General features: G+C 31.9%; 1 protein-coding gene across 7 annotated transcripts in view; it reads right to left on the reverse strand.

Moving 5' to 3' along the window:
* PMCA (plasma membrane calcium-transporting ATPase 3) overlaps positions 1–18598 on the reverse strand; it is a 198763-nt gene that overhangs the window by 126894 nt on the left and 53271 nt on the right. The gene's annotated exons all lie outside the window — the stretch shown is intronic.

The raw sequence follows: 18598 nt of genomic DNA on the forward strand, positions 1-18598 counted from the left end.
AACACCCGCAAACCCCAATTAAACGTGTCTCTTAAACATCTTATATTTACTTGATAAATAAATATTTTAAAATACTTTTAATTTCAATTTTTTTTATTTCTCAATACTTTCGAACATTCAACATTCGCACACAATTTCAGGAACCAATTATGTGCGAAAGTCGAGGACCGCCTGTATACAGAAGCTTCATATGTCATCAACAACCGTATCATAGGTGTATGTATAATATATAAAAAAAGGTTTATTTTTGCTACTGAGACCGCTTCATCGGAAAATTGGACCAATAGCAATAGTCTAATGATTTCAACTTGGTTTTCCCAATTTAGATATCAATCCAGGTATTTGACTGATTTTGCCCAGGGAATCGCCTCGCCGTTCATTTTTATTCGCGACAAGAGTCGCCCTTGTTCTACGAGAGAACATAATATAATAGCTTCTGTTTTGCCATGATTTATTTTTATCTTCCACTTGCTTTAGAAGTTACGCAGCTGCTGCAATCCGCTCTTGAGTTTTTTAGCGATTATTTTCCTGCTTGATGAGCAGTTATAGATCGCCATAACATCAGCATATAGCGCGATTGACAGTACTGTGGGATTGGAACGTCATGGATATATGGAGGAAAAATATGAGGACCGAGAATGCTGCCTTGCGGCACTCCCATTGGTACTGAGTTTTGTCCTTTGTTTTATACAGTAAATTTTCTGTCGCAAAGATAATTATGCGGATAAGTAAAAGAGGAACTTTAGCTTTTATTAGCTTATATAGCAACCCGCCTTGCCAGACAATGTCAAAGGTGTCAATTATTCATAGTTTTCAACTATTCGAATACTCGAATATATTCGTAATTTTTTTCTCCGTTCTTGTTTTTTATCAGGGACGGCATTAAAATTACTGGAACATAATTTATTGTACATACAAAGGCTAAAACGAATTTGATATACATAAAGAACGGATATAAATTAAATCACTGAAAATAAATTAATATAATAGAATTGTTGGAAATAAAATATTTGCGTCTTGAAACAACAAATATAAAAATGTAACACGAGCTTCACAGCACTTGTTTTTGAGATCAACGTTAAACGATATTAAAGGGTGCGGCTCTCTAACATATGTTTCGTTCAAAGAACGAATTCTGCGAATTTCGGTCATAGTAGACACACCGATAAACATTTTATTCACAAATGTTTTTTGAAGGCGTAAAAGCGTGTTTTTACTGAGAAGAAGTGTCTCATTGTCTTGCATTTCGAAACAAAATAAAAGACCATGGATTTTGGAGCGGCACTGTATACTCATGTATACAAGCTTTTCTCTCGGAAAAATAAATGTTCTAAGCAGCACAGAGCTACAAATAATAATTACAACCGTATGTATACACAGGCAAAATCTCGTAAGCAATATCTCGTGCAGACGATCTGTAGGTCAGATTTGACCCAAAGCAGCGGCGCAACTATAATTATCGCGTATCGAGCGCAACACATATATTATTTTTGAAGCATTTTCACATGCGCATGTATTCGAGTGGTATATAGCCGAGCACCGGGAATGCCGACGTTAGTGACATAGCTCGGCGGCGTGTCTAGCGAATTTATCATTGCTAGCACATAGCTGAGTGCGGTCCTGGCATTTCACAGCAGAACGCCCCTCGGTGTTTGAAGGGTGCGTGCGAAACGTCGCCGTCGCGGCGCCAATTGATACTATTGGATTTATCGGTAATATTATGTCAGCATATGACGAAATCGATGAGCTAAACAGACAATGAATGACTCATCGGTAATTGGTGACAGTTGCGACTAATAACAGCAACTCGCCATCTATGATGATAGTTAATGATTCAATTAATCAACTTCTAGGCGGAAAATATTATATGAAATTTGTATCATTCGTTGATAAAAACATGCCAATATTTTTTCTGATTATTCTCAAAAGCTAATTTATATTAAAATATAATCAAAATAAATATATTTGAATATCAATGTAAAATACGTCAGAAAAAAAGAGTAAATTTCAAATCAATATGAAAAGCTGACCCAATATTTAGCGATTTACGTTCAGATAAATATATCAAAGTATTCGGCGAGCATTCACGAACTGTGACTATCACTATTTTTTCAACTATTGGATAGTCACGAAATTAGATCCGAACTTGTATTAAATAATCTGCTCGTCGACCGACCTCAATCAGCTGACCCGGTTTTTAAAAAATAGACTATAACAAGTACTTCGAGTAAGTCGATGCTTTGGAATCTAGTATTACTTCTAAATCTGACAACTAAGGATACTGCCTCTACGTGATGTCACCGCGAACAGTTTGGCATAACATAACGAAACCATTGACCTACCGCTACGAATCCTTTGATTTGGTAGCAGGCTGATTTAAACCTTCGCGAAAATGAACAATCAGCTACAGCTGAATCCGAGATTGATCATTAATCAGTGCATCAGTTCAATACAGTATTATGATGTAAATAAATATATATATATACCAGGGGTGACCAAACTTCATTTCAGTACGAGCCATATATTTCAAAGACTGAAGACACACAATATTTTTTTTCGAAGGAATCAAAAACAATGATTTTATATATTATACAGTCGATTTCGCTTTACTGGACAATCGGTTTATCGGGACAGCCAGTTATTTGGGCCAAATCGCAAGAAACAGAAACCAAATAAAGGAACTAATAGTAATTTACTTCGGTTATGTGGAACACCAATCTGTTAAATTGAGAGATTAAATTTAAATAATAAAGATGGTTTTATATGCTCCAATTGTTAATTATTCGAAATTTTTAACAATTTAGCATGTGACAATAAAAATGAAAACCGTGTAGATGCAAATGATTGAAGTCAATAATTCAAAGCATCAAACAGTAAGCGACTAACTAGGATTCAAGAAATATATCATTGGATTAAATCGTTATTTTATGCAAGTAGGCAATGACCGTAACCCAAAATCCGCACTGAATACTTATGCTGATTTTGTACAATTGCAATTCTACAAAAACTCATTTGAGATAGGGAAAGGTGGAGGCATTTCCCCCCCTTGAATTTGTCCTGAAATGATCCCTGATTCTAAACAGTCTCGAATCTATCCAGAAAATATTTTTTAAAATATGGCATTTTTATGATAGATACATATTTTTACTAGTGAAAATAATATCTATCTGGCAGGTGCTAGTAAAATTATATGATTCCAACTTATCCATATGTAGTAATATAAACTTTTACATACGTATCATTATTTATTTACATGCGATATATAAATGTGTATTTTTCATTCAAGTTATATTTTCACTAGTGAAATGCAAATATATTTTCTCCAGTAGATACATATATATTCCTACTAGCGAAAATATAATTTAACTGTGCTAGTGAAATTATATACTGCTCTAAAATATCTATGAAACTAAATTTGATAGTTGCGAAACGTCCATTTGATGTTAAAACCCAAACCTGACCTAACAAAATACAAACTAAGCCAACTCATCTCTCTTGGGATGTTTGAAATTACACTTGGATATATTTTTAAAGTATTATTACTATTCTTACTAATTTTACTTGGAACATCTGATATATATGTGTTGGTCAAAGTACATTCAAACCGAATTTTGGTCAATAGGAGGGCTCAAAAACAATTATCACTTCTCAGAAGTCAAAAATCCACGGCAAAAGCAATAAAATTGTGTCGGATCCGTCGCGATTTTATTGCTTTTGACGTGAATTTTTGACTTCTGGGAAGAGATAAATTTTTTGCGCTCTCCTATTGGTCAAAATTTAGTTTAGATATGCTTCAAAAAATGTATTCAAAATTAATTTTTCATACATACATTATTTATTTGGAATTTAAATATTTTTATAACGGCCATGGTTTGACTTTGCCATCAAGTCACAGATGATGACGATGATTCGCATTACATAGTGTTATGCCCTCTGACATGAAAATAAATTTAAAAAAATAGAATATTTTTGTTTTTGAACAATGTTTTGCTACATAAAACAGGTTAGGTGCGAACGAGCGGCAGCGAGCGACCGTTGATCAGAACAGTGAACACCCCCATTAATAACTCTTTGCAATGAATTGACTTTAAAATTAAGAATTATATGAATTGTTATTTGCCTCTGACATGTCATTTATAATTAAATATAAATAAATAAAACGTATATCTAAATTTAAAAATATTTTTTAGAATAAATTTGGCCCTTGATAACAAAAATTTTAACATAACATACACACTTGTGCAGTTCTACAGTTTTAGAACGCTAAATTCAAAATTGATTATATCATATATTGTTTCGTAATGTGTTTCGTACATTTAGGTATATTATTGTAATTGGCTTGTTATTTAAATGTCACTATCAGGATTAAGAATGAAGTAAGTTAAGTAAAGTCGTTCTTATTATATGATATTCTATTTACATACATTAGAAATTGTACATACATATAATATATAACTAAGCGGTAATATAGATTTATATCATTGCAAAAAAATATAAATATTTTAAGCTAAGTACTACTTTAGTTTTTTCATCGATGTATGAAGAATTTGAAAGAAGCTCGGTATGGTAGGGGGGACGTTTAATATCATAGTTGGGAGATGATTGGTACCTGTTTCAATCAGAGTCCTGAAGAATAGCTACGCCAACTTTAATTTATATTAGTTAAAAAAAGCGCGGGCGGTGAGATTCTTTCCCTCTCGATCGCTCGCGTGTTAAATGACGAGAGTGAGTGAGAGATAAGAGCATGCGGTCCGCGTTCGAATGAAAAAGTATCTCACCGCCCGCTCCTGTTGTATATATATTTAGTTTATACATACATTTAATTAAGCAATGGGTATAGACAGCCCTGATCTAGGAGGATATGTGGCTTATCTTCGGACTAGCATTTTTTTTACTTTGCAAACCAGGACTCAAAAATAATACAAGTTTTGCGCTATTCGCAAGAAAACGAATCAGCGCTCAATAATCGACTTATTTACAACAAAAATGTGTATTAAAAATAAACGTTCAGAATACAAACTACCCCATTACCACCCCATGTTTATGGTGAGAGATCATTTAGAGAGCTGAAAAATCTAGCCACGTACCGACGATAAACAGTCGAAAAGCTATTATAACGCATCGGGGGCTGCATTCATACAGAAGGATCAAATGGCAATCTTTATATTTTATCGCAAAGTTATAATAACACAAGACACACAATGCAAGCTGAAAACTAAGCGACTGAGTTATACGTTTCCGGTTCTCCCCGGGACGCTTTCAGACCCTACAGACCGGTTCGAAGCCTAGTCTAGTGTTAATATCGAATGAGCGCAACACTTTCGTAATGGAGACCTAAGCGGGGCGTCGGACCCGCGGGAAAAAATAAAAATTATCACGGGGACGAAACGAGATTTTCGCAAAACGAGGCAGAAAGACGGCGGGGGTAGAATCAATAGCCGGTCCCGACCTCGGTCTTTAGGAAGTTTCTCGCGACATAAGGGGCCAATCTCGTGAGGGACTGATTCAATCCGAAGAAACGATCTGTCCGACGTCGGCGCTGTTTTCCCTGGGGACGAATAAGACTCGCGATGGAGCCAGGGAGCGTTTTGCGTATTTTTAGAATGTTTGTAGTATATGATCGTGGGTGTGGGAAAACACGTGCGGAGTCCATTTACTTGGACATGTAAATATTATTTTAAATAACATAAGGTTAAGAGAAGATTGTAATTAGATTTAACACTGCAGTTAAAGAAACTAATTGGAGGAGTCTGGCGCATTAGTTTCTAATAATATATATTATCATTAGCTACAAAACCATTTAAATATATTTTTAAAATATTAAAATAAATCATGAATACATTCACGAAAGTGACATATGCTTGATGGGCATTATCCAAGGTCGTATACTGCAGCGAGAATCTTGTGGATCCGGTGATGTATTGTTTCCCGTGACCGTTTCGCAACAGAAAAATATTCTTTCAATGACGGAGAATATTTACAATAAGAACACTTGCGTGTCATTTGTGATTTTTTCTGGTCGCAACGAGGGCTTTTGCCTTGTTTCCTTGTTGATGGATGAACATTTTGGTCACAGTAAATTAACGCGAATTTTAAGAATGATACCCCACACACAAACTTTTTTATTAAATAAAAATAAACAATCAGTGGACTTAATCCATTTAATTCACAGCTGCGTTCAGAGCAGGTAGTGAATAAAGTGACAGGGATTTTCGATAAGCACTTTGATAATATAAGTCGTATGACACTCCAGGAATTAGCAATAATTTGGTTCGACTTCCTTGAACATTTGCCGGTCAAAGCAAAGATCATTTACTTAAAAAAAAATTAAAAATACATATTTTAAATAATAACTTCCCGCTTCGTTCGTCGCTTACATACAGCAGCACAGAATTCTAAAAAAAGTTATGACTTAGCAAGATCCAAAACAATACAAGTAATATAAAATATTATAATGATTTTTATAGAAGCACCAATTTTGAACTCAAACGCAATACTGACTAACACCAAACTTTACGAAAACGCTACGATGAAGTTATTCCTTTGACGATTTATGGGCGTAGATTCCGAAGCGACGTGAACGAAGTGGTGCCATTCCAAATGCAGGATATCAAATGTTTATGGAAACGGGCGTAAACCTTCGATTCACGGAAACGGGCAGTTTTGCTTTCAATTTCGCGTTATTCACTCTTTTTTAAAGAAAAACGAGCCACAATGCATTCAATGGCAATTCAATGTAGTGTTGCAGAGAAAAGTTTTCAAGTCTCCATGGCTCGGTCGTTAAAAGCATTATAGAAAAAGAAATAACGAAAGCCAAAGAAAAATAAACGCCCTACGCCTCTTGGAAATCTTACGGGGTTTAACGTAGTATATGTATGTATGTATGTATATAAGTGCCCAATTTTATCCATGTCGCGAAACACGAGACCGTCGCCGCTTTTGTGCTCGCGCGAGTGCAAACATTCCGAAACGTCCATCAAAAAGATTGACGACGACTGTAAACAAAGCTATACGTTAATTGAGTCGAAAGCGCATGTATGCGTAACTCGAGATTTTCGTCTAAGCTAAAACAACAATGCGTGTTAATGTTGCTGGTTTAAAAGAATGTTAAACGAAAATAGGCGTTCTATTAATTTGTATAAATTTCACTCACATATGCACGACAACCTCATGGCCACCTCCAACAACATATAATCCATTCTGACGGTTTAACTTTAAGATCAAGAAACAAATAATATCTGGCACCACTTTTTATAATAAAAAAAAGCACGGAATGTAATCAGTATTTATAGTCGTTTCACTCTGGTGTATATTTTTTATAAAAATAAGAGGAAGCATCGAAAAGTTATCGATCCAATCGCTTTTTATAGTAATTTCATATTATCCCGCATTATTTATTCAATAAATGTATTTCTCCTCCTCTTACACTGCAAAAAAATCCGTAATCTACGATGATGTACACTCGGTGTACATGTAAAAAATATGATTATTACGAAATAATCATTACAATAATAGCCAAAGTCGTGAATGCATTATATGGCAATATTTACAAAAATAATATTGAACATTTAAATCCGACTTTCAACACTCGTACGTTTGCTGTATTTGTAACAGGTTATTATTAAGAGACGTGTGCATTTAAATAAATATTTGGTCCATAAAACGAATTGTTTGTGCATTATGTTCAATAAAAAATACTAGATTGAATAACATTTTATTTGTAATGTGCACTAAAACGACCGATTTGTGCATTAAAATATTTAAAAAATATCAATTGAAAATATAACTTCACTGTGACAGTTGCGAAACGTCCAATTGCTGTTCAAATCTAATGAAAACAATAAATATAATTAAAAAATATGAATATATTTAGTAAATATTAATACTTCTTAAATCGACAATTTATTTAGTTTTATAGAAAAAAAATTCAGCGCGCACTACAATTAAAATAAAGCGCAATTTGATATTATTTTGTTGAAAATTTTTTTATGCTCATTTTTTAATATGCACAACCAATTTGTTTTAGTGTGCACTACAGATAAAATATTGCTCAAAAATTGAATAAAGATATATTTATTTAATGCGCATTTTTTAATATTTTAATGCACAAATCATTAGTTTTAGTGCACATTACAAATAAAATATTGCTCGTAACATAACAGGTTACCCCAATGCATAAAGATGGTCGAAAACAATAATTGTATTATTTAAATACACAAAAAATATATTTATTTACATATTAAAATAATTCTCAAAAAATAAAAGTAATAATATATCTATATTAATTGACACGAACTGGACTAGCTCCTCAGCTAACAATGTGTAATGCCAGCGTATTAAGGAGCCGGATGTCCATACCCCAACGACTAGCAAAAGAGGACGCGATCGTGATTCTTGCAGACATTCTGGAACTCAAAACTGGAATTCTTCGAGAATAGCTGATTGTCAAAAGCACCCTTCAGTAATTTAAAGAAATGCTTAGCGACATAAAACAATCGTATCCCTACGCTCTTAAAAGAAAGACGCTGTGATATAAGAACTGATAATAACAAATAAAGGTATCTTAAAATCCTTTCCACCAAAAGAGAATATTTAATTATTAATTTTATATGTGTTAGTGAATCGATATATTTATTTTTGTAACTTCCGAGTATTACATAATTATTGCCGAGGAACACAAAAAATATAAATATATTATTAAACAGATTTATAGAGATATTCACATAATCAGATGTCATGTACACTCTGTGTACATCACAGTAAATGAAAGGTTAAGTGCTCACCTTCACACGAGCGTCACTTATCTCTTAAAATTATTGTAACATTCGAGTTCTACAATCGATTTTATCCATTAAAAGATAAGCGCTTTCGACTAATTCGTTAAACTTTCATAAACACACTTTTTGGTGAAAATCAATTAAGTCAAAACAAAAAATGTCACTGTGTGTGTGTACGTATGTATCTATTATAAAATGTATATGTAAATTTAATATACGATCATTAACAACCCTAGACGGGACAGCCTTGAATCGCGGAAAAGCGTTCTTGAATAATGTAAACGCGATATACCATAAGCGAAGATTTCGTATTGAGTTTTCTACGAAACTAAATAATTCTAATAGCTATTGATATGTAACACAATAAGCTTTCAGTGTTGTTTTTGACAAAAATTATTGGAATTCCAGCAGATTAATAAATACGGAGAAATTCACGAGTCGAATACGTAACGCAGTAATTTCGTCTAGTTGCGGACTTACTGTCTAATGAACTTCTGCTTTTTAGTGCCGAATAATATAATTTTCTGGATCGCGTTTACAATCAGAGAAACGCTTTTGAGAGAAATTGTAGGATCTCTACACATAAGCGTCTGCGAAAAATATTTCAAGATGCTCGGCTTTGTTATGGATAATGAGTTTCAGTTTGACGATCCGTTAGTTATTTGTATCCTATATGATACTTGAGCTCGCAGCATTAATGAACAACACGGCACACGCGCGTCTGAAGTCCCGCAAGCGGTGCCCGCGGATCTTGCAGCCGTCTAGAAGTACACCCGCATTCTTACGATCTCCTTAATACGTTGCACGTTGATCTATTTAATGTCAGCTATGCGAAGCTGGTCCGGTTCGTATCATTTCGTTTTATAACTATTAATTTAAATTAAATAAATATATAATATGACACGATCAAACTTTGCAGCATCTTTTAAAATAAAAATCATATTCTTGCTAAGACTTTAGAAAAAACGATAAGAGTTACTATAATCGATTTTATTCGTTAATGCTTATCGATCGCAATAGTTTAAAGTAGCACCATTTATTTAGCGATTAGCCAATTATTTTTCGATTCATTACATTAATTACAAAATTGGTGTATACATTTCTATGTATATGTACTATATACTACATATTTTTACACGCGCACAAACGCACGACATATTGATATTTTGATTCATTGTCAGATATCAATTTCGTTTGGGTGACGTGAAGAGGGTCACGGCCAATTAATACGGCGGAAAGCCGATCGGACCCTGGGCTGAAAGTTTTCCCATTTTGCCCCGGGTTGGTAATTGTCGATTACAGAGCGTTTAAAATAATACCACACACGTCTGTTTTTAGAAGCAATTTTGACAGAAATGCACCGCTAGAGCATGCGAAATAAATTCGAAGAGAAATATCTGAGCAGAAGATCGAGCAGCACGTTAATCGGCTGCCATTTTTGATGTATTATAGATAACGTATTGAAGGGTATGTGATATATATATGTGTGTGATTTATATGAAAATGTAATATATTAATGATTTATGAGGCGCCGGAAAAGCGTTACGCGAGAGTTGCGCGTTTGCTTGCTAATTGTTATGCCAAATTATTTGGCAATGAATGGTATCGATTGAAGGAAAAGTGTGTTGTAATACTAGGGAGGTTATTAATTATGCCAAAGAAAACTTGAGAGATTTTTATGACGTTTGGAAATACTGTCTAATAATAATATGCCACTGTGGACGTAAATACATTTTGGTAGAAATCCGGTATTTTCCGAATAGAATTCAATGAAAGTTACTCGCCGGAAATCTTATCGAATTTTTGCATCCGTTGCTAATGTATTGATAAAAAAATCCAGATGTTCCACTATTGGCTTTGTCTAGCTCATAGCATTCAGCTGTACATATATAATGGAATCAAATATGTAAATGAGGTAAATTACAAAAGATGCACCATAGATAAACTTTCATCAGAGAAAATTAAAAACTTTTTAATTAATTAAATACCTAAAAGTCACTACATATTTAACGACCGCTCGGAAAATTCTCTATCATATTCTTGTTTTCACAGTAAGATAAAGAACTAACTAATAAAGTACACCAGCACTTGGAAGAGGAAAGAATGAAGAAGTTCGCGTCAACGTCCGCGTCGAATACTCGAACTTTCGAATATCGAATACCCTTTTTTACTGATCGTTATTCGAATATAAATTTTTAATTTCCAAAAATACGAGCTCTAAAAACATAGTTATGTGTATTTTAGCAGCGCAGGTAGTCATTTTTTTCATCGCCTTTCTATAACGTTTTTTATAATAGCGCATTTTTATAAATAAAAATTTTAGTGCCACTGCAGGGCTCGAACCCTCAACAACAGAGAAACTAGTCTGAAACGTTACGGACTACGCTATTCCGTCCTTAAGGGTTTAATTATATAAGTTTATATCTATTTTAGAACACTTTTGACGACTCTGAACAAAGCTACGATTTTTCATTATTAATACAAACAAATTAGAAATAAAAATGATTTTTTTATAAAATAAAATAAATTCACGTTTTAACGGGAGTTACGATCTTTATTATTTTAAACAGCAACAATTTTGAAACAAGGCTATTTTTAAACTACTGTTAGAGTAAAATTAGATTTAAATTAATTAGGCAGTTATTATGTCCTTAAAAATGTACATATATGACAAAAAATTAAGGGAAAAAAATATTTTTTATATATTTGAATTTATATTCAGAAATCTATATATTCTTTATTCAGAATAAATAAAAAAATATCTCCTTGATTATCCTACTGTCTGCATAAGACTATATTTATTCAGAACTAGTTTATTTGTCACGCCGACATTATACAAGCGCACGTGCTAATCGGCTATTTGAGCGGATTAGGACCACTCGCAATTCAAATGGACCTTAACACCGCCAATACAATGCGATGGAAATGGGACCTACAAAAACCCATACAACATTGACAAAACTGTTTTTGTTTGAATAATAGTCGTTACGCAAAATATTGGCAATAATAAAACAATCTGTTTCTGACTCGAGACTCTTTCATAATTCAGAACCTGTATTTTCTATTATTTCGCTTCCGACTTGGAACACACGAGAGTTAAGTCGTACTCGCACAAAGCGGAGCCATGCCGGGTATCGACCAGGCGACCTCAAAAAGATCGAGGAAGCAGCTGCTTTATTTTAGTTAGTCAAGTCAATGGTATCTAAGCGTTCAATCTGTTACAATAAAAATAGTATTTGCATATTCACTTGAACGTGAAAGAGTCTCATGGTTTAGTGTTAATAAAAGCACATATGTTTCAGAATAATAAATAAACAAAGGAACACGTACAAAAAGTGAAATTGTACAATAAGTTAATGAAGGATCAATTGAATTTTCGGGAGAATGTTTTTTTATGTTTAGTATAACATATGAAAATTATAAGATAATTTGTCGGTGGCAGAGATATAACATTTAAAGATTCTTAATATTATTCTAAGAGCTAAAATAATGTTGAATGTTATTTCTGTTGATTTCGCCGAATCTAAGGGAGGGTTCAGTGCAAATAAATTATGTATTAATAGCCATTAAATGATTAAATTAACAGAAGAATTTCACGCTCTTCTGCATATTACATCCTGGATGAGACAGAAACATCATTTGGCAAGTGATAAACGTTTGCAAAATCAAAGCCTGATTTATATAAATTTCTAATATTAATATACGATATACGATGCCCAAGATTATGTCTTATCCTATATTATAAATAATTCTGATTTAAAGCATTAACATTATTAACATATTTATTGTGAATCTTTTATTCCAACATGGCAAACGTTACAACGAAGTCAACACAATCAATAACACCTGAAATCAGTGACATATAACTATTATTACTGCTTAAATTCAATGGATAAAATCTAACTTGATTTAATTTTAAATTGCTCTAAACTTAAATGGAAAATCTAAGAATTATAATTGTATAATATTCATTAACTCCAATTATTCATACACGATAGAAATAAAAAAAAACTTGAGTCCGTATAAGATATGAATACAGGTCTTTCAGTAATTTACAGTATATTGAGTTTTTATTAAATATTTAATTGATTAAATAATGAGTAAGACTAACAGAAAAGCAAGGTTTCGAGCGTGAAGTGCGAGATTATGAGAGCGTAATTAAATAATATTTATAATATTAATTTTATACGTGCGATATAATAGTCGTCGTTAGGATTCTGAGAATATTATTTTTAGAACACGGTGATAGGGGCAGGTCGCTTAATTAAAAAAACACGTCCTAGTTCTAAGTGATTGATTAACACCTGTGAGAGTCATCCAGGCAAAAATATCGTTGCCGTCATCGTTTGGAGAATATTATTAATAGAAAATTTCAGTGTTTTATGTGCCATCTTTTAAACTTTAAGACATATTTTTATGTGTACTATTTTAGATCGCTTTAAAGCTTTTTAGATATCTCTAGCCGACAAACACACAAGCGGTTCGATACATATATTTATAAAGGGAGATAAACGCCATTAAAACTTTTATTAAGAAAACTGGAAAATAATTAAACCAGCAGTGTCATGTTTAGTAAAATTTCATTAAAAAAAAATCTCATTAAATTAATGACGATGTCGAAAAAGAACGGTGCATCTGAAGTGGTTTATAAAAAGGCAGCTGACTTTGCTAAATTGAGGACGATGAGCAGAAAAGTGCCTGAAAAAAATATCATGTACACGGATAAATAAAAATGGAGTGATGAATTGCGAAAGAAGCCAAAATACAAGCCCGCTTTTATCAAAATAAAAATGGTGTCGTTTCATTAAATTAAATTTGGTACAGATAATTAAAACTAATAACAGGAAGTACATATAGTGCGAAAATAATGATGAATCAAAAATTAATTATATTTAGTTGATGTATGTATGATTGCCAGAATAAGATGCTAAAAAGGTTTTCTATAAAATATATAATATTAGTCCTGTTCTAACTTGGAAGCTAAAAATATCGTGCGGAATTCATACAAGAGGTTAAAATTTTAATAAATTCAACTGTGTTGAAAAAATCTTATAATAGTGACTTGATTCCTTGTTGCAAAAATCTAAAACTGGTACGGTTTTATAGTGTTGCTATCAAAATTTGAGCAACAATATTTGTAGTTATTGATTGTGTTTACTTCGTTGTAACTTAAAAGGCTAAGGTATGTAATGTAATTTATTTAGTATAAATCTTCTTTTTCAACGTGACGATGTAAACACAATCAACAACTACTCGCCGTAAACGTAACCAAAAGCTTTTGGAATAAATGTACTCGCATTCAGCGCTTAGGCACTGCGTCTGCGGATTTTAACCATGAAAATTTCTAGAGAGCCGGACTTTTTGCTGACACGATCCACGCGCCGGTGAGTGAAATTTAATTACAACGACTGTGTTTCGTTCGTGATGAATCGTTTCGCGCTTAATTGTCGCGTTAAGCCAGCCGGCGAATAACGGGATCTCACTTTCCTGGATCTTGCAAAAAATATATATATTTCTGGCGACAATGAAAAATGAAACACGCACTCAAATGAGCTCGATGCCTTTAAAAGGAACGATAAAAGCGGAAGAGTATAATTTATGGGTTTTAATAAATTTCGTTAAAATTAAATGGGTTTTAAAACGTACCTGGATGTTAAAACTAAGTCTAATTAATATACAAGCTGTCTTTTCGATCGATATTTTTGTTGATAGTAATAATCTAATAATTGAAAGGATCGCCCCCGCAATCCCGAACTAATTTCGAACGGTAATTCGTCAATAACGGACGTAATTTTGGAAAACGACGTGACAGTAAAACGAGCCGGGTGCTATAGCCGGGATGCCGTTTGACCTTTGCCAGGAGAAAATGGAAAAGTCTGCTCAATTTAAATTTTTAAACCTCCCTGCCAACCCAGTTACTCGGAGGAGATGTGTATGTAGACGATGTAATAAAAACGTTTGCGGTGAGAAAATTAGTAGGCGACGTTTGTGATTTATTGTATAGCACGTTTCATGGTAGAAAAGCACGAAAGCCGAGGAACTATAAACGAGGAATAAATATTAATAAAAATATGTGTCGATCCAAAATTTGTTATATAAAATATATAATTTGGAAGATCTAAAGTTATTCGGAAGAAAATGTAAATGCAAATTTTTCGTTGCAATGGAATAAACACAATCTACGACCACTAAGTATGTAAGGAGACACCAGACTGAAATCAAAGTCTAAATCGGTAACATATTTTTTTAATAAAAACTATTATTAAAATTTACCAGTAGGCATTTTGGCACCTCAATCATCTTTCATTTCTAAAAAAAACGAAAATTCTCGAAAAGAAAATTGAAAAATAAAATGATATTTAATATATAGTATATGATTGTATATATCTTTATATTATAGATAAACATATAGTTTGATGAGCATGTGAGAAAACAAACTTCAATAGGATTATGATTTGGTGTAATGGACGTGAATAATCGAAGGACCAGAACGGATCGATCTACAGAGCGACAAATTATGAAAGAATTTGTCGCTTCATATTTATACCCAAATCGTAGAAAAAATGGTAAATAACAACTGTTGCTACTTTACATTATTCATATTTCGAACAAGATAAAGAAAAAAAATGAAATGAACCATAAAGTTCACCGACAGGCAAATTGTGGAAAGCTCCCATACATTTTTGCAAACTGTCGATTTCCACGCGGAGCGGTTTCTTCTTATCTGTCTATTAACCCTTTCACCACAGCTGATATTTTCATGCGCCATTTCGAAATTTGTTAATATGTGGGTGACAATTATTCATGCCATATTTTTAAAAATATTATGCTTCACTAAAAAATAAATTATACCAAATAGATGCCCAATGATATGTGTTAATGTAGTTCTTAGATTACCAAAGCAAAATTAAAACCGATTAGAGTAGTTAATCCTAAATAATTAATTCCTTTTCAAATACTTCCGACATTTAATAAAAGCTTCTAAAAAAGCATGCATATTTTTAAGCATCTGGTACGGACCCACCCTTTCTTATGCAGCGGTCGTAAAACAATAAAAAATATACGTATTTTTTAAAACGGCCTTTTTAAGATATCAGTAAATATCTTGAGAAATGAGAATCGTCAAATTAGCATTTTTTTAGATGTAACACTACTTAAAATCAATAGATGTCACTACGTACGACCAAGCTCAATTATATTTATTTTCATCTGTGAGATTGGGAAAATATAGGAAAACCGTACAATTACTTTTGATTATTTAATTCCTATCTCCCAGACGTGGTAAAAAAAACATTATAATCCATATGGGATTTGCATAACAGGTCTTTCAGGTATTAGTAACCACCTATAGCACTGTTTGAGGAATATAACGCTGAAACGGCACTTAAATCTAGTGTTGCTAGTTATCAAAATTGTCGTATTTTGGACAGACGGTGGGTCCGAAATGGCAGTGAGTGTAAATGGCTTAAGTTACCGCAACAAGATAACGGAATTATTGTAGCCGCAAGTGGAAGGTGTGCCACACCTTAGGTTTTAGCGTGTGTGCAAAGATTTATAAGGATAATGTTTTCAAATGAATTTGAGAATGTGAAAATTTGGAATATTTTCCTCAATTTTGACAGTATTTTTTTTAGAATGAAAATAAACAGTGCGCTCCGGTGATGTATACTCAGTGTACATGTAAAAATGAGTTATTTAAAATTAAAAAATCATTAATGTGTAACGAATAAAAGCAGAAATAAAACGTTAATTTATAAAAATAAACCTATGTATCACTCCCGTGCAAAACAAAAATCATACCTTTAACTGTATTAGCGATTTGTAAGAATATTTTTTTAATGTTATATTATAATCGTATAATTTAAAGCGTAAAAATATCGAAGAGGAATACATAAAATATGAATATTTAATGAGTAAAATGTCGAAACATATTTTTAAGTGTATCTAAATAATAAGATGACATGTACACTCATCGCACATCACAGTAGAGCGTGTATGAGTTTTTTACTTTAAATAATATGTCGTGAGTTTATTAGTCGCGAAAATGTTCTTCAATTTTTTATAAATTGATTTTAACTCTAGAAAGCACAAAGGTGTACTTGACTGCGCAGCGTAAAATTATTAGATATTATAAAATCATTTAAATGTATTATATAAGATTCGTCAAATGTATTAGTTGTTGTAATTATGTATTATTTAAATACGACTCACGGTTTTTTCATTGTTCGTAGCACTACTGGAAATATTATGGAAGTCTTCTTAGTTATTGGTGCTGTAATGATGACCCACAAACTTGGATTTTAACTTAACACTATACACGCCGAAGGCACAGTGTGCCACGGTTTAGCCGAACCGTTAAAATTAAAAAATAACCGTTAGGGACAATTTCATTGCGAGAGAGAATTCGGTATCTATTTATATTTTAACCAGATTCAATAAATACGTAACTAAGAAACCGTTGCCATTATTTAAGTTTGTTTCAAACAAAGCCTTATTGATTAATGGATTTATTGCATTGTGTCAAATTAACGAAGATTTTTCAGCATTACTGCATTACTCAACATTTTTTATTTGATTAATAGCATTTCGCGTTTAAAAGACAAGCTTTCGTTTTGATATAAGATCTCAGGGATAAATGATTTGACATAATCAAAAATATTTAATTTAATACTATAGCGCTTAACAATAAAATCATTACATTGCAATGTGATATTTCTTTGAAAGCCAAGACATTGGACAAATATATTTGTAACAAAAAATACATAAATTTAAAAAGATGCTGTGAATATTTAAATTCGAGTTTTGAAGATACTTCTGTGAATCAGCATTTTCGTATCTTTATTTTATTTTATTTTTATTTTATTAATTTATTTAGCTTAATAGCTAATCTTTACATCTAACAAATTTAGTAAACATATATAAAAATATATAAAAAATACATAACAGAAAGAAAAAATATACAATAATAAAGACTTAATATTATAATATTTTATTTCTATATGTACGAAGGTGTTTTTTTATTCCATTTATAAAACCCGTTATATTTTTGCTGTTTCGGATTTCTCTTGGAAGACTATTATATAAATTAAAACCTCCGTACATAATTCCCCTAGCCGTACTCGTTTTCTTATACTTAATTATCTTTAAATTTTCTCTATTTCTAGTATTATATTTATGTACATCTTTATTTCTTATTAAATACTTATTAAAATAGTGTGGTAACATATTATTTTCTAACTTATATATAAATACTAAAACATTCATACTCAATATTTCTTGAACATTCAACCATTCTAATCTATCAATCATACTTTTACAATTAGTTAATCTATTTTTATTTAAGATTACTCTCATTGCCCTATTTTGTAATTTTTGCAACATTTGTTTATCTAATTTATTCAACATATTTAATAGTGTTGCACAATAATTAAAATGGGGCAATATTATACTATTGTAAATTAATTTTTTTGTATTTATACTTAATATATTTCTTAATCTAGATAATAAACCTATTTTTCTACTAATTTTTTTTAATATGTAATTACAATGTTCTTTAAAGTTTAATTTTGTATCAACAATTACTCCTAAATATTTTATATTATCCACTATTTCTATATTAGAGTTATTTATTACTATTTTGGTTTCTTTAAATAATAAAACAATTTGACACAGTAGAATCTTTAAGATTAACGTTAACCAATTAATCTCACAATATTCTTAATTTGCAGGAAGAAATGGAAGTATAATTTTCCCAATAAATATTCCTTATATCTATTCCACAAAAAAATACATTCAAATCCTAAAATTAAAATAAGTCGATC

The sequence above is a fragment of the Plectrocnemia conspersa genome, unplaced genomic scaffold, assembly GCF_051122295.1.
Source record: "Plectrocnemia conspersa isolate PC_06_02 unplaced genomic scaffold, ASM5112229v1 ptg000008l, whole genome shotgun sequence".
In the NCBI taxonomy this organism is placed as follows: domain Eukaryota; kingdom Metazoa; phylum Arthropoda; class Insecta; order Trichoptera; family Polycentropodidae; genus Plectrocnemia; species Plectrocnemia conspersa.